The 23,661-nt window shown below is 42.1% G+C and overlaps 1 protein-coding gene across 3 annotated transcripts in view; it reads left to right on the top strand.

Annotated features, from left to right (window-relative positions):
• Positions 1-272: 272 nt before the first annotated feature.
• Positions 273-23,661, top strand: part of LOC121435351 (TRPM8 channel-associated factor 1) — a 46,970-nt gene continuing 23,581 nt past the window's right edge. For 2 of the 3 annotated variants that reach the window (XM_041634615.1, XM_041634617.1), the window contains exon 1: positions 273-419. The gene's annotated coding sequence lies outside the window, so the exon portion shown is untranslated. Of the gene's footprint in view, positions 420-18,942; positions 19,058-23,661 lie in introns of those variants that run through there. The other variant, XM_041634616.1, reaches the window with a different exon arrangement.

Raw genomic sequence — 23,661 nt, 5'->3', positions numbered from 1 at the left:
TGTGCATCATTTCCTATAAGGATCTGTTTTTTTATCGATGTTCTATTTGCTCATAGTGTTAAGAATTATTTATTTATTTAACAAATTGCCAGGCTGCAGGTCCAAGGAGGTGGAACTGCATCTCCATCCCAGATAGTGCTGCATCTTGGAGCAGAAATTGACACAAAACAGGGCCTCTGAGATCTGGAAGCAGAGAGCCGAGCACCGCCCACACCCCTGTGTGGCCAATCAGTTCTCAGGGCCGGCCCATCACTTGCTCCCCTTCTCTGCCAGTGACTTTCCACGTCCCCCAGCCTGTGGTCCAGCGCCCATTCCCTTCTAGGCCCTGAATCTTCTTCCCTCTGGAGACCACTGGTGCCCACTTTGTAGCTGTTTCCTTGTGCCCGGAACCTACACTTCAGGGAACAGCGAGGCAAAGAGTGAGTCGGGGGTCAGCGACCATGTCTGCACCAGGAGAGGCCTGCGGTGACAAAGTCCACTGCCAGAAGGGTGGGGTGCTCAGCGGGAAAGGGAGAGGGTGGCGAGTGTCCAGGGGCTGGCTGCGTGTGGGACTGGTAAGGGCACTCTGGGCGTGCCGAGGTGGCTGAGGTATTCCACGGTGGAGATCTTCCTCTCTGTCAGTTTCTGAGCTTTCCGCTGCAGCGTCTCTCCTACAGGGTTCCCTTATTGTTTTTTCTTCGCTCTCCAGGACATCCTCCCTTCCCCCCACCCCCACCCCCTCTCCTGTACCCTCCCCCGCCTCATTTCCTTGCTGCGAGGTTTGTGTTCAGCAGGGAGCCTTTGGGATTTGCTCAAAGGAACCTCAGAGGTGTTCTTATCACACCTACCGGAGGGAGGCTCCACACAGAATTCTTTTAGGGCCTCAGGTCTCTGCTGAGCCTCCTGCCCCCGCTCCCAGGTAAAAGTCCTCTCCCAGTGCTGGAGTGAATTTGCGCTGAGGGGTGGGTGGGGAGACGCAGGCCGGGTGCTGCGGGGCGTGGGGATTCCGGAGAACGCTGGTCTGGAATGCCTTTGGCCTGCAGCAGCAAGCGCTGGATTATCCAGTTGGCAGATAAACACCCCCCAGCTGGCCTCCTGGGTTGTCTCAACCTGCTGAGCAGGGCGCCCCAAAGGACAAAATGGGAGGAATAAAAAGGATCTTACCAATTGGACAGTCAATCGTGAATGTTTGAGAACGAACCCCTTACATAAATGTAAAGCACAGAGTGTCTCTGTCTATGGGCTGACCAGTCAGCCACCTGTCTGTCCGTTCTCCAAACGATGTGTGGCCTGATAGCAGTTCAGCTCTTCACTTTCTGTTTTGCTTTGTTCAAACCAATTTAAGAAATATATATATTACATCACAAAATACCTGACCATCTTTTGGTGAAAATAAGGCACTGTAGGACCTTGGACACCATATTGGAGAGGCTCTTCCCTGCCCCTCCCTCCCTGAGACATGTCATCCTTCGTGATTGTCCTTTTAATCATCTTGCTTGGTGTTTTGCATAGTTTAATGTTTATGTGTAAAATATACATATTTTTATGTTTTTGTCATACTTTCAGATCATAAATATTATCCTGTGTATTCCTACATTTCTGAGATTATGATTAGTTTATGGTTAGTTCATTTTTATTTCTTAATGGTTTAATACTCTGTATTTAATCTACTGTTGGATATCTGGGTTTCTAGCTTGGGAGATGTATTTGTTGTTTAATTGACAAACTTTCCCGACAGCGATCAGTATAAACTCAACAATAAATAACAAACTCACTTATACTATTTCCTTGCTATCTGCCCATTTCTGTGGATCTAGAATTGACTAGAGGCTTAGCTGGAGTCTCTAGCGGTCACGCTGTATAGTAAAGGGCTACTGATTCAGGCTGAAGTCACCTCAAGACTCATAGGAGCTGACTCAGGATTGTTGGAGAATTGGAACTTTCCTGACTTCAGCTAGACATATCTGTCTTTATAGAGGCTCGTTACAACATGACATCTTGCTCCCCTCACCCCCACCCCAGAGTAAGGACTTGCCGCAGAAAGGCAAGAACCAGATTCTTTTTTTTTTCTTTCCTAATCTCAAAAGTGACATCCCATTATTTTTGTCATTTTTCTGTTCCTTAGAAGTGATTCCCCCCCCCCCCCCCATACACACACACACACCCAAGTTGGTGGATTTTTATAAGGGCATGGATGCCTTCAGGTGAGCATTCTAAAGACTGCCTGTCATGACAACTGGATAATGTCTTCTAGCATCCCTACTATGTGCACAGGTGTTTCCTTAGAGCTTGCATCCAAGAATAGGATGAGTGGGTAGTAAGATTTGTTCATATTCAACTTTATTAGGTCATTTCCAGGCTCCTTCTCGAATGCCAGACTGACTGGCACTTCCTCCGACGAAGGATCAGCGATCTCGATGCTTGACAGACCTGTCATAACAAATTTCATTTTTAGTCAGTCTGGCAAGTAGGGACTAGATGTACTCTGCTAGGAGTTTACTCATCATCCGCATAGCTAACAAGGCAGCCTGCTTTTGTAAATGCCGCTCAAGGGTCTACTTTCTATCCGCATGTCTGATAACCTGGTTTGTAAGTATTCTCCTAGTAAGTTGTTTTTCTGTACTTAATTAAATTGGAGTTTTTTCTTAATGCAACCCATGCCTCGATCAATATTTAGATATCGTATATGCTGCAAATATACACTTTCGGATTGCTTCTGACATTTTCTTTCTCTTTATCTCTCCATGTCTCTCAATGAGAAATTCAAAGTATCTAGTCCTTTCTCTTATAGTGTGTCTTGTTTAAGAATTGTATCTTTCAAGGGGCAGGAGAGATGGTTCAGTAGATAAAGACCCTTGCTGTACTAGCCTGAGGATCAGTGCTGGGTACTAAGCGCCCATGTAAAAGTTAGGCTGGTGTGGCAGATCACCTGTAATAGAGAGTATAGAGGGGACCCCTCCCCCCCACCAAGGCAAGATTACCTGCTAGAATAGCAAATTTTTAATTTCAGGTCCAGGGAGAGAACCTGCCTCGCTCAGTAAATAAAGTGGAGACAATTTCGTCAGTTATTTCTGTGGTTGTTGAAAGCTTGTGTAATTCATGGGGCCGAGAGACAGCTCAGCCACTAAGGGTGTGTATTCCTCTTGTTGAAGAGTTCAGTTCCCAGCATTCACAGGTAACTCACAAGCACCTGTAGCCACCTGACATTAACCTCTAGCTTTCACAAGCAGGAACACACATGTAGAAGTAAACCTATACCCAAGGGCATCTATACACATACAAACATATATCCATACATGCATATCACTTACACAAAGGCACACATGGGACACAATTGTGTCCTTGAGGTTATAAATTAAGCTACTGTACTGTCTTCCATTGATTTCCAAGGCTGCCAATGGTTTTGCATTTGGCAGTCAGTCTTAACCAACATGAGAATTGATTGCTTTGTTATTTATTCCAATGGTTATTTATTCCATGAATCAAGTTTTCCATATGTGTATATATTTATTTTAAGTTCCCTACTCTTGTTTATATACTTGCCTTTATATATTAATTACTTGTCAATCAAATTGGATAGAATTTATTACTCATTTTATTTACCTGTAACTGCTTTCAAACTTACAACATGAACAATAATATCATCTAAAAATCATGACAATTTTGTTTCTCTCCTTATCTGCATATTTCTAATCTTTAAATTCTTTTTCCTCCCTTCCTCCTTTGGAGAGGTATGCCACTTAGGAAGGTTTTACTATATAGACTTTAAACATAGCATTTCCATAGCTATCCAGTAAATTCTTCATTTGGCGATCATATTTATCATAAGTGAATGTTTCATCATTTGTTTCTGTGACTATTAAAAACATCGTGTAATTCACAGGGCTGGGAGTTGGCTCACCAGTTAAGGGTGTCTACTTCTCTTGCTGAGGACTGGAGTAGGTCACTGTCCCCTGTAACTCCAGCTCCAGGAGTGGGGAGCCAATACCTTTCACCTCTATGGGATCCTGCACTCACATGCACATACCCACATGCTTACACATAATGCAAAATAAAATAAACCTTTTTAACAAGAGAAAGCATCATATAATTATTTTTCTTTAAATATTTTTAGGTGGCAATGCCTATATATAGCATTATCTTCTAATAGTAAGCTAGCTGATACTTCTATAATAAACCTTCTCTTAGTGTATATGTCATAGCATTTATACATAGCATAAAAGACAAGCATTATTTATATTTGTGTGATTTAAACATTGGTCTATAGTTATCCCTTTCTGTGCTGTCCTGATCTGCTACTGGTATCATCTCAAAATAGTATGGATAGTGTTCTTGCCTATCACAAAAATCTGCACCCACACACTAAGACAATGGGGATGTTCTATTGGGATCTCACCAAGGCCAGCTGGCCTAGGTCTGAAAAAGCATGGGATAAATCCGGACTAGCTGAACATAGCAGACAATGAGGAATACTGAGAATTCAAGAACAATTGCAGTGGGTTTTTGACCCTACTGCACGTACTGGCTTTGTGGGAGCCTAGGCAGTTTGAATGCTCACCTTACGAGACCTGGATAGAGGTGGGCAGTTCTTGGGCTTCCCACAGGTCAGGGAACCCTGATTGCTCTTCGAGCAGATGAGGGAGGGGGACTTGATCGGGGGAGGGGGAGGGAAATGGGAAGCGGTTGTGGGGACGAGGCAGAAATCCTTAATAAATAAATAAATTTAAAAAAAAATCTGTACAATATTGCAGTTATTCCATCCTTGATTAGTAAAACCTTCTGGGTGTGAAGTTTGGGGGATTTTAGGTTTGTTGGTTTAATTACTTGAATAATTATAGTGGATGCCTTTTTTGATTTGTTTGCTTTTTTTTTTTTTTTTTTTTTTTTTGAGACAGGATTTTTCTTTGTAATCCTGGCTGTCCTGGAACTCACTTTGTAGACCAAGCTGGCCTAAAACTCACTGGGATCCACCTATTTCTGTCTCCCAAGTTCTGGGATTAAAGGCATGCAGTACTACCTCTCAGATGAAGATGGCTTTTTAAAACTATCTGTATGTTTTTATTTTTAAGTTAATTAAAATAAAATTATTTCATTATTAAAATACAATTGTAGGACTATTTAGGCTTTCTCATGGCACCAATTTTTGATAAACTGTGCATTTGTATTCCATATTCATAGAATAGAATCTTTATTGGTTTAAATTGTTTTGCTTCCTACTGATATGACCCTTTCTTTAGTAATATGGGCAAATGTTTTTATTCCGATTTTTTATCGTTTTGCCAGAATTTGGTGTACTTTATTGGCTATCACACACGGACACACACACACTTTTTTAACCTCATTAGCTTTTCACTTATTTTAAAGTCTAAAATTTATGTACTTAGCTCATTGAGTTTTCTTTCTAAACTTTGAAATTTTTGAAGCTCTGTTGCTACATTTTAGCCATATCCCACAAACTTTGATATGAAAAGTCTTAGATTACAGCTTTAAGGACTTATAATTAGCACCATGGTCTTATTTTAGTTAGATTTTCATTAGCAATGTGCTTCATGTGTACATACCGTATGTGCATGTTTGCGTGTGACAGGGTGCACATGTGTACATACAAAGACCAGAGGTCAATATTCAGACTTTGCTTTTTAAGATCTGTCCATCTCATTTTCAAAATCACCAATTGGGTGACGCTCGCCAGCCAGTGAGCTACAGACACCTGCCCTTGTTTCCAGGTTCTGGGATTACACACACCACTATGCCAAGCTTTTTACCATTCTGTGAGGGGTTTTGAACTCAGGTCTTTATGCTTTTATGACCAGAATTTTATCAACTGAGACATCTCCTTAGTCCGGAAATGCACCTTTCAGTTTCCAGATGGTCATAAGAAGCTTCTTTCATAACGTGTAGTAAATACAGCCTACCTCACCCTGTAGTCAAAGAATAGGATGAATACTGACTCCGCTGAGTTATTAAAACCAGGAGTGAAGCCAGGCAGTGGTGGTGTGATGGAGGAAGGTCATTGGCTAATAAAGGCACTGCCCTGGCCCATTTTATTGGTTAGAGGATAGGTGGGAGTAGTAGACAGGACAGAACGCTGGGAGGAAGAGGAAGTGAGGTCAGAGACTCCACAGCTCTCTGGGGAGCAGTCGCCTGAGAGAGAGATGCCATGCCCCGCTCCCGGGATGAAGCTCCGACCCAGGATGGACTAGGCTAGAATCTTCCCGGTAAGACCGGTGCTCACAGATGGGTTGATCATTACAGATGGGTTGATCGGGATGTGAGAATTAGCCTGTAAGTGCTAGAGCTAAAGGGCCAAGCAGTGCTTAAAAGAATACAGTGTCTGTGTAATTATTTTGGGCATAAGCTAGCCGGGCAGGCGGCCGGGGGTGCTGAGAACGCAGCCCTGCCGCCCCTATTACAACAGTGGTGCACATCTTTAATCGCAGCACTCGGTGGCAGAGGCAGGCGGATTTCTGTGAGTTCCAGGCCAGCCTGGTCTACAAGAGCTAGTTCCAGAACAGATTCCAAAGCTACAAAGAAACCCTGTCTCAAAAAAACAACAAACAAACAAAAACAAAAACAAAAACAAAACAAAACAAAACCTAGCATTGAAATTCAGGTTTTTTTTTGAGGTTGGAAAGAATCTATACTAATTACGTAATGTTATATGTATATCTTTAAAATTGTTATGCTTTCCAATTGTATGTATTTTCATTAAAACTTTGCCTGTAAAAACTTTGTCTGCAAGAGTTATCAAATACAGAAAATTATACCAAGGTTTCTCATTGTAAGGTGAATTTGGAATTTCTCATTGCAAAGTTACATGAAACATTTCTTTTCTGTTTTTCCTTTCCTGGCCATTTCGGTTTCCTCTTTTGTAAGTATTTGGGCGTTTTGTTCATTTGGGGGTAAGACATAGGTTTCTATCATGTTCTGGATATGCATACGCATTCTTCAGTGTGTGAATGAATTTCAAATATGCTTTCCGTTTTAGCTTGCCTTTTCACTTTGATAAAAAGGGCTTCTAATAAAAATAACTGCATCACTTTGCTTAATTTTAATTATGTCACAAAAAAATAACACATTTTGAAACAAGATCTCACTTTGTAGCTGAGACTGGCCTTGAGTTCACAGTAATGTTGCTTCTTTAGTCTCCCAAGTCTTATAGGTGTGAGCCCTCACACCCAGATAGTAAATACCCTTTGACTTTTGTAGTCAAAGCAAAACACTTATAGTTAGTACTTGAGTCCTCTTTAAAAAAAAAAAAAAAAAAAAACTGTCTCTCTAGTTCCCCAGATCTGCCCTATGCTTAGTTATACCCTACTGGCACTAAAACTAGTTTATTTCAAATTATTCTATGTACATGACGTGAGATGTGAGCTAGGGTTTATTTTTTTCCACACAGTTACCTAATTTGTCAAGGATTAGTTATTGAAAACGTATCTTGACATCCATGGATTGAATTGATTTGTGGTAAAGCAAATAACTGTATATTATATATCTATTTCCAGACTCTTTAAAAAATGTCACTGAACTTAGGTTTCCAAGATTTTGCTTAGAATTTGTCAATATGTTTATTCATGGATTCATTTTGAAACAGTCTGACTGTCTTTCTCTTGCTAGCCCAATAGCCCAGGCTGTAGAGATCCATCTGCCTCTGCTCCTGAGTGCTAAGATTCAAGGTATGCACCACAACAATCAGCTTTTGCATAGAGTTTTAACGTCTTATATTAAAGCAGTACTTTATATTCTGACTTTATTCTTTATCATTAGATTTTAGAAAAAAATATTCTTGAATTTTTAAATGTATATTAGCATTGTATTGTGTTAAATGCTTAAAGAATTTACTAAGGATTATTTCTTGATCTAAACATCTTGTGGGGTGTCTTTGAAGTTTTAATTAAATAGCTGTAATGGATAGGGTTGTTTGTTTATATTTCTACTTCTTGTGTCATTTTGGATGGATTTTGTTTTGACAGAAATTGAAAATTCATCTGAATTTGTCAAGTTTACATTCAATAATTTGTTACACTGAGATACCTGCATCTTTTCACCATATTCCCAGTGCCGTTTGGGACTTTGACAGCACAGCCTTTGCATTTCTAATAAGCAGCTAACAGCTCACTCTCCTTCCCTTCCCTTCCCTCCTTCCCACTCTGTCTCTCTCCTTTCCCTCTCCCCCTCTTTCTCTCTCTCTTTCTCCCTACCTTGCTCCCTCCCTCCCTCTTTTGTTTACTAATCCTTCTTACTTAGGTTCATTAAAAGCAGCCTTTTGTTTCCTGTGAATCTGCAGATGTTTTTTGTTTTTAATTTTGGTTTCTGCTTGTCTGTTCATTATTCTTCCATTCACTTTCTTTAGCTTTAAGCTGTTATTTTTCCAGCAAATTTAAGAAGCTCAGTTCTCTCTCTCTCTCACACACACACACACACACACACACTTAGTGCTACAGTTTCCCCCAAGCAGTCAGATTTTATTCAAAATTTTGTTGACATTTTTTTCCTTCCACAATTTTTGCTATTGTAACTATTGAGTTTAAATATTTTCTTTTTTTTTTTATTTTTTATTTTTCGAGACAGGGTTTCTCCGTAGCTTTTGGTTCCTGTCCTGGAACTAGCTCTTGTAGACCAGGCTGGCCTCGAACTCACAGAGATCCGCCTGCCTCTGCCTCCCGAGTGCTGGGATTAAAGGCGTGCGCCACCACCGCCCGGCGAGTTTAAATATTTTCTAATTTCCACTATGATTTCTCATTTGACCTAAGCTACTTAGAAACTTATTATTTCAGGGCTGGGAAGATGGCATGACAAGTAAAACCCCTGTCATGGAAACGTGAAAACTTGAGTTCAGATTGCCAGTACCCACATACAAAGACGGGCTTGAGCACACATATTTGCAACCCTGGTGCTGAGTGGAGTTGCAGACCAGAGGATACCCAGAGCTTGCTGGCTCGCCATTCTAGCTAATTGGTGAGTGCTGGGTGTAGTAAGAGATCCTGTTTTAAAAACTAACATAGAGAATGATTGAGGAAGACGCCTGATGTCAGCCTCTGGCCTTCACACACATGACTACTAGGATGGCACATGCATGCCTGCAAACATACAACATACACGCTAGCACACTCCCATACACATACCCAGTGCACACCAATACACAACACAGTACACACAGGTATACTCACACACTCACACAAACATATTCTTTCAAATAAATAAGAATTTTCTAATGATTATTCTTTCTATTTGAATTCCATTATTATCAGTGATTATATAACTTGTTTTATGCCCAATATATGATCTCTTTTGGGAGAATGTTTCACATACTCTTGAAATAATGTATTCTATCATTTGCAATGTATATGTTCTATACATTTAATAGGATCCAATTTATCATTTATGTTATTTAAATAATCTATCTCTTTACTGATCTCTTGGCCCTTGTTTTATTGAATACGTGAGAAACATATATTTAAATCTGCTAACTCTGTTTGTGGATTCATTTCTCACTTTTTTGCTGTTGATTTTGCTTCATAAATTGTGAATTATCTGTGTAGGCTAGACTCCATATGCTTTATTCCTTGTGGTTCTGGAGGCTTGAGCATATAATATGAGGATGGGACAAGTGCTGTGCCTGGTGAGGGCAAGCCTCCTGGTTTCTAGATGAGTGCATTCTCACTGTATCTCCACTGATATATGAGAGAAATCTTGGTCTCTTTCTCTTCCTGCAAGAAAGCTAAGCACAGGTCCTCCACATCTGTGACGTTATGGAAAGCCTCATTGCCACCCAAAGTCTCCACTTCCTTAGCAGTTTGAGTTTCAACACATCAGCTAGGAAGGAAACAAACATGTCACTGACAATGGGGTTGGAGTCTCCTAAATTGAGCGTTGTTTTCTCTTTGTCCCTTTGTTTGTTTCCCACTTCCTTTGGAATCAAGTATTTTATGTTATTCATGTGGATGCGGATGTGTGTGTTGTGTGGGCCCAGCACACGTGAGTTAGGGGAGCACCCTTACACATACACAGAGACCAGACAAGAAAAAATGTGTATCCTACTGTCACCCTATTCCCTGTAGGGAAGGTGACTCACTGAACCTGGGACTTGCTCTTTCTGTGATAGTGCCTGGCAAGGAAAGTCAGGGAATCCTCCTGTCTCTGACTTACAGAACTGGATTATAGGTTTTTGTTCTGCCAATCGCCCCCCCTGGTTGTTTAAGGGAATGCTAAGGATTGACTTCAGTTCCTCATCATTGGAGAGCAAGTCCTCTTACCACTGAGCCATCTCCCGGTTCCTATATTATTTTTGAATAATATGATTTTTATCACTTTTAATGGTAATTATGCATTTTATTACTTACCTTACAGTCATTATAACCTCAAATTATTATATTTATCTATTTTAAAAACAAGATTTTAGCCAGTTAATCTCCATAAATCCAGTCATTCAGCTGTGTTAACCCTATAATTGATTTCACGTTATAGTCTACCACAAGATCTGATGTTTGTTTATTTTCAGAAGCCAATATTCATTTACATTTGTACATGGACTCTGTACGGCACACTCTGTGTCTTCCCACAGTGTGGTGTTTCTGTTTTTGTAGTTTTGCTTAATCTGAAGAGCTCCATTTAGCAGTTCCTGTAGTGTATTCTACTGCTCCCAAATTTATTCTAACTGTGGTTATCTAAAACTGCCTTTATTTTGCCTTTAACTTTGAGAGATATTTTTGCTATGCACAAAATTGTTGGTTGGTAGATGTTAGTTTCTTCCAATGCTGTGCTGTCCCTATTTCCATCATTTCTTTGGAAAGCAAGCTCTATTTTGGGAACTGAGTGGAGAGTATCCTTGCCTCCGGTTGTTCTTCAGATTTCTGTAAGTCTGATTTTCAGCAGCTTCACTATGCAGAGTGTGGATTTCTCTCTATTTATTGTGCTCAGAAACTCACAGATTCTTGGTTTGTATTTTAATGTTTTTCATCTGCCTTAAGTAATTCTCAGACACTAATTATCAACGTATTGCTTCTCTTTCCTTTCCCATTGAACACTAATTGTACACATCTTGCCATGCCTCATAATTTTGTTCAGCACTGTTTTTTAGATTTTTTTTTAGTTCATGTATGTGTTATGCATTTGTACATGTGGGTGCAGCACCTTCAGAGGCCAGAGGAAGAGGTCAGATGCCCTGGAGTCAGGTGATTGTGAGCAGCCATGGTGTGGGAGCTTGGACTGAGCTCCCATAATCTACAATAGTAGTACCGGCCCTTACCTGTTGAGCCATCTCCTACCTATCAGGACCACTCAAAAATCTTTTTCTCTCATCTGTGGTTTTTCTTCAGTTCTAGGCAGAATTTCCTACTTCTTAGCTTCCTTCAACTCTTCACTGATTTTAAGACATTGTTGATGAAAAATTCTAAGGTTCTGGTTGATGTTGCTGCCATCCAAGCGGATTAGAGATAAAGGTACAGATAACATTCTTTAACAACCTATGAGATCCCTTTGAAGTTTGAATGACCCGTTCACAGGGGTTGCCTAAAACCATCAGAAAGCACACATATTTATATACCATTCATAAGAGTAGGAAAATTACATTATGAAGTAGTAGCAAAAAAATGATTTTATGGCTGGGGGTCACCACAGCATGAGGAACTGTATTAAAGGTTTGCAGCATTAGGAAGGTTGAAAACTACTGGTCTAGAAGAAAACTTTGACACCTTTCTGTTAGTATTGGTCCACTACAGGTTTAACTTTGCTCTGAACACATGGCCTTTATTGCTAAAACGTGACCCTTACTGATAAACTGTGAGTTTTCCTATGTGTCAACTGCATCTCACAGCGGGAGTGCAGGAACATTCTTGTTTTAGCTTGATGTCCACTACCATGTTTTCAGGTTCTGAAATGAATGACGTTTTGACAAGGTTTCTTGGAGGTCTTTCCTGCAAGTATCTTAGGAAACACCCGAAGAAAAAAGGAAATCTTCAAGTAGAGTTTTTATTCTTTGTTTTCGAGGCTCTCCTTCTGAGGTCTGTGTTTGAGCTCCGGTTTGTTTGCTAATCTCGAGCTAATGAATGGGGCTGACAGCGGCCTCGGTTATTTTGCACTATGAGTGGCAAAATATTCAAGAGGAAAAAGGTTTTGGGAAGGTGGAGTCCTGCGTTTTCTGTTCCTGAAGGACTTGTCTCTTGAAACCCTCATCGAAGGGTCTTGAGTTGTCTGTTCTTTGGAAGAGACTCTATATTTTCCGGTTTTTTTTTTTCTTCCTCTCTATCTTTAGTGGGTCTTGTGCCAAAGATAAGTTTCTCAAGGTGAGAGCAGCTGACCTCTCACCATTATGCCCGAACATCTCAGATCTTTGTCCTCATTCTTAAATACATTCTTTTGAATTTCCCTTCATCAGATCTGATAAATTCTTACTACTTGTTGGCCTGAAAAAAATGTTTAAGAGGTAGTTTGCAGGCTGTGAAATTCCGGGTTACCTAGTTTTTTGTTTATATTGAAATATCATCATATTGTCTCTTGTTTCAGAGACGATTGTGTGCTGTGAAGCTGTCAGCTACTTTCCAATGATCGCAATTCTATGACCACTAGAATAGCTCTTACTCACCCATTGTCATGCCGTTGATTTTTTCTGCTCTTGAGTTCACTAGGATAAACAACAAGATCTGTCTTGTTTGAATGTGTTAGGCATCCTGGATCTGAGAACTGGGACTTCTATAGAACTATAGAAAATGAATGGCAGTTACTTCTGCCAAAAATTACTCTGGTATTATTTTCTCTAACATTCACTTAGAGATCAGAGCAGGTACATGTTGAATTTTCTTAATATGCCCTCCATATCTTTTATTCATTCTTTTGCATTTTCTGCATTTTTTTGCTTTCCTCTACTTTAAAGCCAGTACAGTAATTTTTATTAAATTTCCTCTGTTCTAGATTCACTGCAATAATTTACATTTAATTTTGTGTAATCATCTATTTAATCTATTCAAGAACTGTTTTTATTTTGAACGTTATATTTTAACTATCCTATTTTTCATTTCTAATTCTGTTTGATATCTTATAAATATAGCTATGTAATATTCAGACTTGTTTTACATTTTCTCCTTTGTTTCTGTCTGTTAAATATGGTTAGTTTATATTCTACGCCTAACACTTCTCTGAATTCTACCTGTTTCCGATATATTGTTTGTGATGATTTCTATTCATGGTCCTTCCTGGAATGTCTGTTGACTTTCTACAGCTGTCATTGTGAGGTGCCTCTTTTGTGTGGAGTTTTGTTTTTTTCCTCTGTAACAATTCTTTGTATACATTGAACTTAATGTTCTCCAGAAACAGTCTGTATTAGTTTCTACATACTTGATATATTACCAAACTGGAACTATTTCAAAATATGTTATTTGCTTGGAGTTTTCAGTTAGTAAAAGTAACAATCATTTGGATTGTAAATCTATATGTGTGGCTGATGTGTGGTTAGTTATGAATCCTGAATGCTTTCCCCTCATCCTCCCGGAAAGCTGAGATAAGGAAGTTGTATCCATTTCTTTTTTGTTGGGTCACTTATTTCTTGCTAAACTTACTCTAAAGAAGGTCGCCTCTTGTCAGTGAGCCTTAAATCCAACCATTCACAGGTGTGAGCTTGCTGGTGCTGTTGTGAGCTCGTGACGCCATAAAGTCACGCTTAATTCATTCCCCAAGGTTCTTAAAAGTCATGATGAAAGGTAGTTCCTGTGCTTACTTCTTGGCGTCCCTATTTTTAGTTTATTTTGACTTTGCATATCCCTTACTTTCATGTCATAATGACACACTTATATTCTGTATTTGTAGTCTTTTATGGCTTAACATGGGACATCTAATTGAAATAATTTTACAACCAAAAAATAACTTCCATAACCTCCTATTAGCATAATACTTGCAAGACTATATATCAACAATGAAGCATAGATGTTTATGTAGCTTTATGAATTTTTACAAACTCAAAACATCCTTGGATCAGTATTTAAAATGTTTAAAAACAATGTGTAAAACAAAACAAAAGTAAAAATAAACCAGATCACAGTTGGGGACATTCACTGTCTTATCCTCAGGTGAACGTTATTCTGAACTTTATTAGTAAAAATGGTTTTTCTCTTTTAAGTGACTGTATGTGTTAGGCTTATATCTGTGATAAATAGCCGAGAGAGAGGGAAACACTTGTTTGCTCAGGCTGGTGTGTTTAGAGGTTTCAATGCTTGGTAGATTTGCTCCATTGCCGTGGTCTGAGACAAGGAAAGACTACAGTGGTCAGGCAGGCTTTCTCGAGACTGCTCACCTCATCTTAGTCAGGAAGCAAAGAGGGGAGGAAAGAAAATGTCTGAGGTGAACTATAAGTCTCAAAGGTGCTCAACAAGTGACCCACTTCTTACTATGTCCTACTTCTTACTAGCCAATTAGTTTAGAGTCTAAAGTGAGAGCCTTCATGATCTAAGCACCTGCCAGTCAAGCTAAGAATTGAGAACTAAGCCTTCAACTAATGATCCTTTTGGGGTGGACACCTCATATTTAAACTACTGCAATGTATATATACTTCTTTTATATTAAGAATTTTTAATACAATCTTTTCGAGTTTTACATAGCTATCCCCATTCCCACTCCCTCTCCTTCTTTCGCCCTGTGCTTCCTCCCAGCTCACCCTACCCCCACCCACTCCTCAGAAAGGGTGAGGCTTCCCACTGGGAGTCAACAAAGTCTGACACTTCACTTCAAGGCAATACCAAGGCATTTCCCCCTATATCTAGGCTTAGCAAGGTATTCCTGCAAAGAGAATAAGCTCCAAGATGTTAGTTCAAGCACTAGGGATAAATCCTGGTCCCACTGCTAGTGGAGTCACAGACTGCCCCAGCCTCACAACTGTCCCCCACAATCAGTGGGCCTAATTTGGTCCTATGCAGGTTACCCCACTATCAGTCCAGAGCCAGTGAGCTCTCACTAGCTCAGGACAGTTGTTTCTGTGGGTATTACCTTCATGGTCTTGATCCTTTTGCTCATATTATTACCCTTCCCTCTCTTCTACTGGCCTCCAGTAGCTCAGTCCAGTGCTTTGCTGTGGATCTCTGCATCTGCTTCCATCAGTTACTGGATGAAGGTTCTATGATGACAATTAAGGTAGTCATTATAGCTTTCAAGTAAAATTTGTATGCACTTCTATTGGGTAGAGAGACTTAAGGGTGTTTAGTAAACAGTTTTGTCTTTCATTTCAAAATGTTACTCTTAATATTTTAACTTAAATACAAAAAGTTATTGATTTTCCAGTTCTTGAAGTAACTAGTCTTTCCTTATTTTTATGTGATAACATGTTCCTTGTGAAAGTAGGATTGTAAAAGTTTCACTGAAAATACATGTTGAGAGAATTTAGCAATATAAGAGTTGAGCTAATACTTTGAAAGAATACTTTAAACTATAGATTGTCAATAGATTGTTCCTTCCCTCACATGTGACTGGGCACATAGACTTACTATCTCAAAAGTTACTTCAGTGCTTTCAAAATTTTATACCAGTGTCCCTTACTTGGAAGTATGAAGGGCTAAAACCATAAGCAAAACAAGAGAAATCAAGAAGTAGAAATAAGAAAGGGTGTAGAACTTAGAACTGATTTAGTAATAGGGACCCTGTGACAGAGGAAGAAAGAAGAACCAGCTCATGTATTGAAGAAGGCATTGAGGGGCCAGGGAGATGGCTCAGTAGTTATGAGTGCTTGCTGGTCTTCCAGAGGATCTGAGTTCAGTTCACAATAGACAGCTAACATCCAGCTCCAGGGGTCCCAATGCTCTCTTCTGTCCTCCACAGGCACCCAAATGTGTGCATGCATGCACACACTGAATATTAAAATAAAAACATAATTTTGGAAGGTATTTAGAGATATATGAAAAAATCAAAAGGCCTAAGAGGGAGACTCATTTGGGAATGAAGGAGAAGAGAAAATGCATGGTACAGACAACTCTTCTACATCTGACAGCGGTTGGTTTCCTTAGGAGTCATTCTCGGCACTTCCTTCCTCTCCTCACGGCCATTTCTTCATTTTATCAATCCAGCAGACGCCATGTGCATCAGTTGCTTTTCTGCTGCTATTATAAAACGCACTGACAAAGTCACTTAAAGAAGGATTTGTTTTAGTGTACAGTCTGGTGTGATACTGCCTCATGGCGGAAGCCACAGTGGCAGGAGTCTGAGGCAGCTCCTCAGCAGTCAGGAAGCAGGAGATGGTGAATGTCTGTGCTCAGCCCACTTTCTCCTTTTTGTACAGTTCGGGGTCCGAGCCTAGGGAATGGAGCCACATTCCCCTCACAGTTAACCTAATCAAGATGATCCCTATGGACAGGCCCAGAGGACCATCTAGGTGTTCCTAGATCTAGGTGTTCCTAGATCTATCAACTATCACACTGTGGCCCACCAGGGTATGACCTGGGTAAAGTGGGAAATTGAAAGAAAATAAAAACACAGTTGTTAATTTATACTTCCTCTGCATTGGGGAGTTGTTAAGTCTTAAGTGATGTAGTGTGTCATTTAGCCTTTAGCCATTGAATCTGCTTTCCCGCAAAGATCTAGTCTGGGAACTGCATCTTCTACCTGGCAGTGAGGAAACAGAGACAAGAAAGTTGAGGAGTGGGAAGCTGGAGATTGTACAGGACTAGCACAGACCTCCTTCAGCCTTTGGGGCCCCCATGAAAAGACCTAAGTGGCTTTTCCCAGGGGTTCTGCCCCTGGGATCACAAGCTACAGACTGATAAGGCTCAGCAGGACATGGCAAAAAGCCAGGCCATGGCTACAAGGTTTAGTTTTAGATCCCACTCCCAAAAAAACCCAGTCATTGCTTATCAGGTAGTGGCGGGGGGGGGGGGGGGGGGGGGCGGCACTGCCGCGTGTGCACTATACTTCCAAGATAAGTGCTTGGGCTGGGTCCCGAGCATTGGGGGTTAAGGGAATCAGAAACTGACACAAACAAGTCCTGGGCAAACCAGAGCATCTGGCGGAGCTCCGCCCTCATCCCTCAAAGTGATCAATTGACTCCTAGGATTGGTCCCCTCCTCTCTCTGTGCAGCCCACCTACCACCAACCACTGAATCCCAGGGCTGTTTGTGTATTTCCTTGCCACAGCCCTGCAGGAAGGAAGCTCTGTAAGGCACAGTCACAGGGCTGGGTTAAGGCCGCTGGGGTCTGCCACAGTCTGGTGAGAGACCTAAATTCTGAGGTCTCTGGGAGCCCGCGATGCTAGGACAACACGCGGAGCTCTGGGCTCAAGACTGCTTGCTGTCAGTCAAAGGCGAGGTCTTGTGACTTCCCCACCTCGGCGGTGTCTGCTTTTATCTACCTATCTCTCCAGCTCTTGTTCAATATGTTCATTTTCCACCCTGAAACTTAATTAAGAAAAGTCTGTTAATTTCAGCCCTTAGACAGTTTTCACTAGGAAATATTTCAAAGTTACATAACGGAAATGTAGTTTTTCGGTTGCTGACGTTTTTTCACCTTCGTAATCTCCCCCTCCTCTTTCCCGCTCCTGCTCCCCCCCCCCCCCATTTTCTGAAACCTAGCCCCCTAGCCCCATTCTTGGAAGCAGGTTAGCGTGTACTCTTCTCATATAACTTTTACCGTTTATATGTATTTTTATATAAGCAGCATGCATTTTAATTCTGACGTTCAGCCTCCCTCGCCCCCCCCCCCCCCAACTGAAGGAGATTTTATCCTGACAAACTGTCAATCCTGACTTCTGTCAGAGTGGGACTTAGTTGTCAAATCAAAGCTCCTCACTTGCTGGGAATCCAGAGACCTGGATGAGAGAGCATATATACCGAATCCAGAGACCTCAGAATCCAGAGACCTGAACAAGAGAGGGTATGTACTTCCTGTCTCTTGGATGGCCTTTACCTGACAGGACCTGAATTCTGATTATTTGGTTTTATTCCATTTGGTCCCTCTAAATAAAACCTGCCACTGAACCCTACCTGCCGAAGGGACTTTGATTAGAATTCATATGATTTATTTGGGAGAAAGGCTATTGAAAAGAGATGGGGAAAGAAAGTGTGGTTTGTGCGTGCATCCCAACCCTACTAGGATTCAAAGCACAAAACGCTGAATCTTGGGATGTCTGAATATTTATTTTGTCAAGATAGTCACACAGTTGTATTTATGCCTGGTGTTCTCTTGAGAACACATATTAGCCCATCTGTTTAAACCTTCCATCTGGGTGTAGATCGAGTAGCTTAAATCCCCACAGCTGGTGAAGTGTGTCACTGAGATTTGAATCAGTCCCACCACTGACAGCCCTTCTCCACATTTTACTTATTAGACCTGGCAGTGTAACAGCTGGAGTCATCACCCAGATAGGACCAGGCGGTTCATAAAGGGAGGTCAGCTGGTTGTCAGGCAGGACCGGCTTCCCAGAGCAAAGTACTTCAACTGTCTATTGTTCCTTTGAAATGTTATTTTTGCATTTACCAAAGTCACACACATAACGGTGAGATCAGTGTGGTAATATGCAGTATCCTCTCTCCTATTTCTCAGATTAAACAGTATTGACAGGAAGAAAGGTTTCTTTCCTTTCTCATCCCCAGTACAAAAACAAAAGCATATTCAACCATCCCTGCAATTCGTGTGCGTTTCCCTAGGCAATATATCAAGGTCCATCCATCCTAAACTAAACAGGGATTTGGGTTCTGCGTAAGCGTTCGGTAAGTCAGAATGCACATGCCTTGGTTGGTTCATCCTGTACCTTCCTAGTAAACAGAAATAACCCACTGAAGTTTTAATAAAATGGCCATCCACATTGCTAGGATGAGACCTCCTCTAGGTGTCCCTAATCCACCTCAACGCCTTGTCGCCTGAGCCAGCGACACAAAGAAGCGTTGTCTCCTGTCAAGCGCCGCCCCTCGGGCTCCCACTCCAGCCGGAGGAAGTGGGAGGAGACTGGCTAGGAACCCCTCCTCTTCTCTGGCTTGGGTCTCCTCCCCGCTCGGCTTCAGGCTTTCGTCCGCTGCTCCGAGACACCGCGGTACTCTGCAGAGAAGCCCCTGGCTCGCTCGCTTCCGCGGCCCTTGCAGCGCAAAGACAGCTGCACTGGTGGAATCGCAGGGTGAGTGGCCCTCAGGGAAAGTCGGTGGGCGAAGGAGCCTGTGACCCGGGTTGGACGCCGGGGTTGGAGGCGGGCCGAGCGGGAGACCAGGGCTACTCTGGGGACGCTGGCGACCTACGAGAGGGACCTGGGTGCTGCGGGCCTGGGTGTGTCCAGATCTGGACAGCGGCTGCCTGGTGCTTCCTGCCAGCCTTCTGACGGGGATTTTACTGTGCTCCAAGGCTGAGCATCCCACCCCCCCACTCCCACCCCGGACCCAGCGATCTTGCTCCTACTGGCCTGGGTCTGACAGTGACGTTTGTGTGCAACCGCTTTGTGTGGGTGAGTTCTAGACAGGCCCCACCAGCAGTAGCACATCTAATGCGCTGCTGGGCGTGGGCGTACTTGTCACACAGGTAGCTGATGATAGAGCACCATTTCATCCTTACGGCTTCTGGAGCCTAACAAACAGGATCACTAGGACCCAGATCGCTGGCCCACTCCGCATTGTTCACAGGGGCCTGGAGTGTGGGTGTGTGTAGAGGAGAGGGCAGTCTCTGGTCCAGAGGCCTGGAGAATCCGCAGCCTGAGATTTTCCACTTGGCTGCCCTCCTCCTCTGCTAGCCAAACCTCCCTCCTCCAGCGCCCCCTCCCCTCCTCTGACGTCACCCACATACTCTGCAGACTGGCCATTGGAGGGAAGGGAAAGGAGGTGAGGGGGCGGCCTTCGTCAGGCTCCAGCTAGTTGTGGCTGCCCCGGTGGTGTGGATAGATCTTTATCACACAGCGTATTTGATAGAATCCCTCTGGGGCAAGCAGACCCACAGCTAAGAAGCAGCACCTGGGCTTTTAATGGCAAAGGGTGGGTCAGAATCCTCAAATACCTCGTTTTTAGTAAGCCAACGGGAAAAGTGAACAAGTGTGAGGTAGAGGGAGACAGCCCTGGGAGCCCTGGAATGCAGGGTTCAGTGTGGTGAGACAGGAACATGGGACCATAAACCCAAGTTTTTAATTTTACTCCTGAGGAGGGTGGGATGGAGGGATCCAAGGTGGGGGAGTCCAGAGACACTTCTTTGGAATACTGATGCTGTTAATCTTATCAAGTAAAAAGCTTAACTTTTTAACTGTTGTATTATTCTTCTGAGTGCATTATACATTCTTTGCGATGTGTGAATGAAACAATTTCTTAAGCTAAAATTAAATAAAGATGTGGTGGAAACTGTCTAGGGTGGAGTGTCAAAGAAAGAACTGGATACGTTTGAATTCTAGGTTAGCAGAACGTGGTGGATGTTGGGGAAAGTGTCCGATGTATAAGGAAAAAGAAAGAAAGCCTTCTTAGAAGAAAGGGGCATGGAAAAGAGAAGACACAGAGAATTGTGTTTCAGATATTAGTGCAAGGTCAGGCTAGCCGTTTACAAAGAAGTACCCCAGGTGTGCCTTTACCCTCAAATCCATCTCTCAGTCATACATCCAGGACAGCTACCTAGGGAATACAGATCTGAAATCAAAGGGAAGTGCAAGCTGTGAGGGATCCTTTTCCCCCAAGATGGCCAAACCTCCCTTTTCATACATCCTTCTCTGGGAAGGCCATATTTGGGGCTATGGGACTGCTTTGTGATCGGATTGGAATGTCTGCTTTCTCCCTGCTGTACAGATTGCACCTGGGATAACTTTTGCACTGACAGAGATGGTAGTAAGTTCAGTGGGACCACAGCTATCACACGGGAGAGAGGATAAGAGCTGGGGGGGGAGCAATTTAAAGGATGAAAATGTGTATGAAGAAAAATACTTGCCCTCTTCCATCCCTAATGTGACCAGGCTACTGTGTTTAACAGGGGCTTCCATGGATATATATGCATATAAAGAAAATCTTGGAACTTAGCAAACACTAACATATTCTTGCTGCTTAAGAACCTCTGCTTTTGGGTAGAGAGATAGCTCAGTGGTTAAGAGTATTATTGTTTGATTTCCAGCACACACATAGTGCCTTGAAACCACCTATAACTCCAGTTCCAGAGAATCCAACTCCTTCTGAGCTCTGTTAGCTTCCGCAGGCACACAGCCAACGTACATTCTACTCAAACATATATTGTACTAGGGGTACTATTACTGAGATGAAACACCATGATCAGAAGCAAGTCGGGGAGGGAGGAGCTTATTTGACTTATACCTCCACATCATAGTTTAATCACTGAAGGAGGTCAGGACAGTAGCTCAAGGAGGGCTGGAACCTGGAGGCAGAAGCTGATGTAGAGGCCATGGAGGGGTGCTGCTTACTGGCGTGTTCATCCTTTTTGTTTTGTTCTTTAACTAGAACCCAAGACCACCAGGCCAGGGATATCATCACCAACAATGGACTAGCCCTTCCCCATCAATCATTAGGTAGGAAAATACCCTACAGCTGGAACTTATGGAGGCATTTTCTCAATTGAGGCTCCCTCCTTTCAGATGACTCTGTCTTGTGTCAAGTTGGCATAAAACTAGCCAGCACACACACATGCACATAAAACAGATAAATATTTTTAAAAGAACTGTACTCCAGCTCTGCATTTCCTGGATTGGGAGCCTAGGTTCATCATTTACCCACCTATGTGATATTAAGCAAGTGACAAATTCCCTGACCACTCAAAAGATTTGGGGTTTTATCCCCAAGAAACTGTACAGTGGAGAAAGTGATAATATATGCCTTTTAAGTTTGTCAGAATTAAGCAAATATAATAAATTATGTGTTGCAATATAAGAAAGTTGAAGACTGTCATTACTGCTGTTGCTACTCTATTGTTATCACTGTCTTAGCCACAGAAAAGAAGGTTCAAAACTCACACAGGGGCTTGAAATCCTCACTAAAAATATTATCTAGATCATTCTAAATAGATGCCAAATAGATTTAAGTCATGTACACACAAACTGTCTCAGAGAATAACTAATGAGTTAGGTGTATAAATATGAATTCTCTTCTCAGAGGGTGTGACTTCTACATTGTGGAAAGCATTGGCCAAGACAGAGAGGTCTGGTGGGTCTCTCTTAAGGGAATGTGTGCGGTGCGAGGAGATGTGCAGCTGGATGTCATTTGGGGTACGATGGAGTGTCTAGGGAGATATGTGGAAATTGATTAAGTGCATGACTGAATTTCAGATCCTAGACCACATACATGAAAGTGATCCTAGGAAACTCCCTTGTCTCTGATCTATGCCCGCTCCCCGGTTTCAGTTACTAGTGTCCATTTGTAGTTTTGTGGGGCATTCAGCATCTATGGATGTATTTTTAAAATTCTTCCATTCTTATTACAAGGGGGTATAGATGGGCCAATTAATTATCTTCATGTTCCCCTTCATCTATCCATGTTCTCTGCTCTGCCTCCTCCTCTATATCTCAGTTCATCCTTTAATAACCTTAATTATACTTCCTATTCTTCCTATTGTCTGACTTGTGCCTTAGATTAGTTTTTTTTTTTCCATAGCAAATTTTGAATTTCCTCCTCTGGGTACAACTTAACTTAGAAAAGTAGAGTTCCCGAAGACAGAAGGGTGGTAGTGGGGATGCAAGTGGGGAAGCAGAAAGGAAGTCGGAAATGGGAGCAGAGTTTGTCCTAGGTTTGAGGGAAGAAGGGAAGAGAAGTAGAATCTGTCCTGCTCTGAGAGCTCGAGGGAGGGAGAAGAAGCTGCCACTGTCTTGGGTAATAGCTTCGAGGGAGAAGGGCATCAGCTGGAGACTTGCAGGAGCTGCCACCCCACCGTATGGAAGGTCACACTGGGGAAGGGTCTCTCCAGCGGACACAGGTGAATCTCTGTAGATTTCTCTTCAAGGACAAAATGTTACTAGAGTCCTTTCAGAAGAATAAGGGTAGGAACAGACCCAAGGGAGACTTGGAAACAAGATTCCTTCAGTCCAGACATGAATTACTAAAGAACCAAATTGGGTTAATCGCAGTGTTCTGGCAAACTGTCAGGGCTTGTGACCAAATGGAAATGGGAAGAAATAGGAAGAGTGGACATACTGTGACTCTCTCTGCGCAGTGCGCTTCTGTCCTGGTTATTTATGGGCACCAGGAAAGGCAAGGAAAGGGCAAGTTCCTCCCTAACTTCTGTTGGCTGGTTAGCTATTCTCTGAGAGGGGTAAAAAGTCAGTGCTGGTATTTAACAGCTAAACGCATTAGGTTCATGAATTTTACCTATAGAAGCTCTTCTTTTCTGCAAGAAAAGGTGTTTTGTGTTTCAGAGGCAGAGACTCGTGTAGCCAAGTCTGCCCTTGAATTCCTGACACAGGCCACACCACTGTCTCAGTTCCAGGAGGTAACCATATTACACAACGGCACATAAGGTGGCTTAACATAATAGGATTTTATTTTCTCGCAGTTTGCCTCTGCTTCCTAATTGCTAAGATTTCAGAAGTTCACTACCACACACAGCTCCAAATTTAAGGATTCTGTAAGTTAGGGACATGCCACAAGTCAGCGGTCCACTTTTTTTAGCCGGCACTTGAGTTTATTAGCTACCTGCGACAGAGTTCTTTCCATCCATGGATGTGGAATTCGAAGTTGTGTGGGAGAATTGCCTGTGTTCTGTCAATGTATTTAATGTATTTTATGTATTTTAATGTATGTAATATCTGTGTTCTGTCAATGT

The sequence above is a fragment of the Microtus oregoni genome, unplaced genomic scaffold, assembly GCF_018167655.1.
Source record: "Microtus oregoni isolate MIOR12 unplaced genomic scaffold, Mior012 000046F_ref0000063, whole genome shotgun sequence".
Lineage (NCBI taxonomy): Eukaryota > Metazoa > Chordata > Mammalia > Rodentia > Cricetidae > Microtus > Microtus oregoni.
This window is presented reverse-complemented; position numbering and strand designations above follow the sequence as displayed.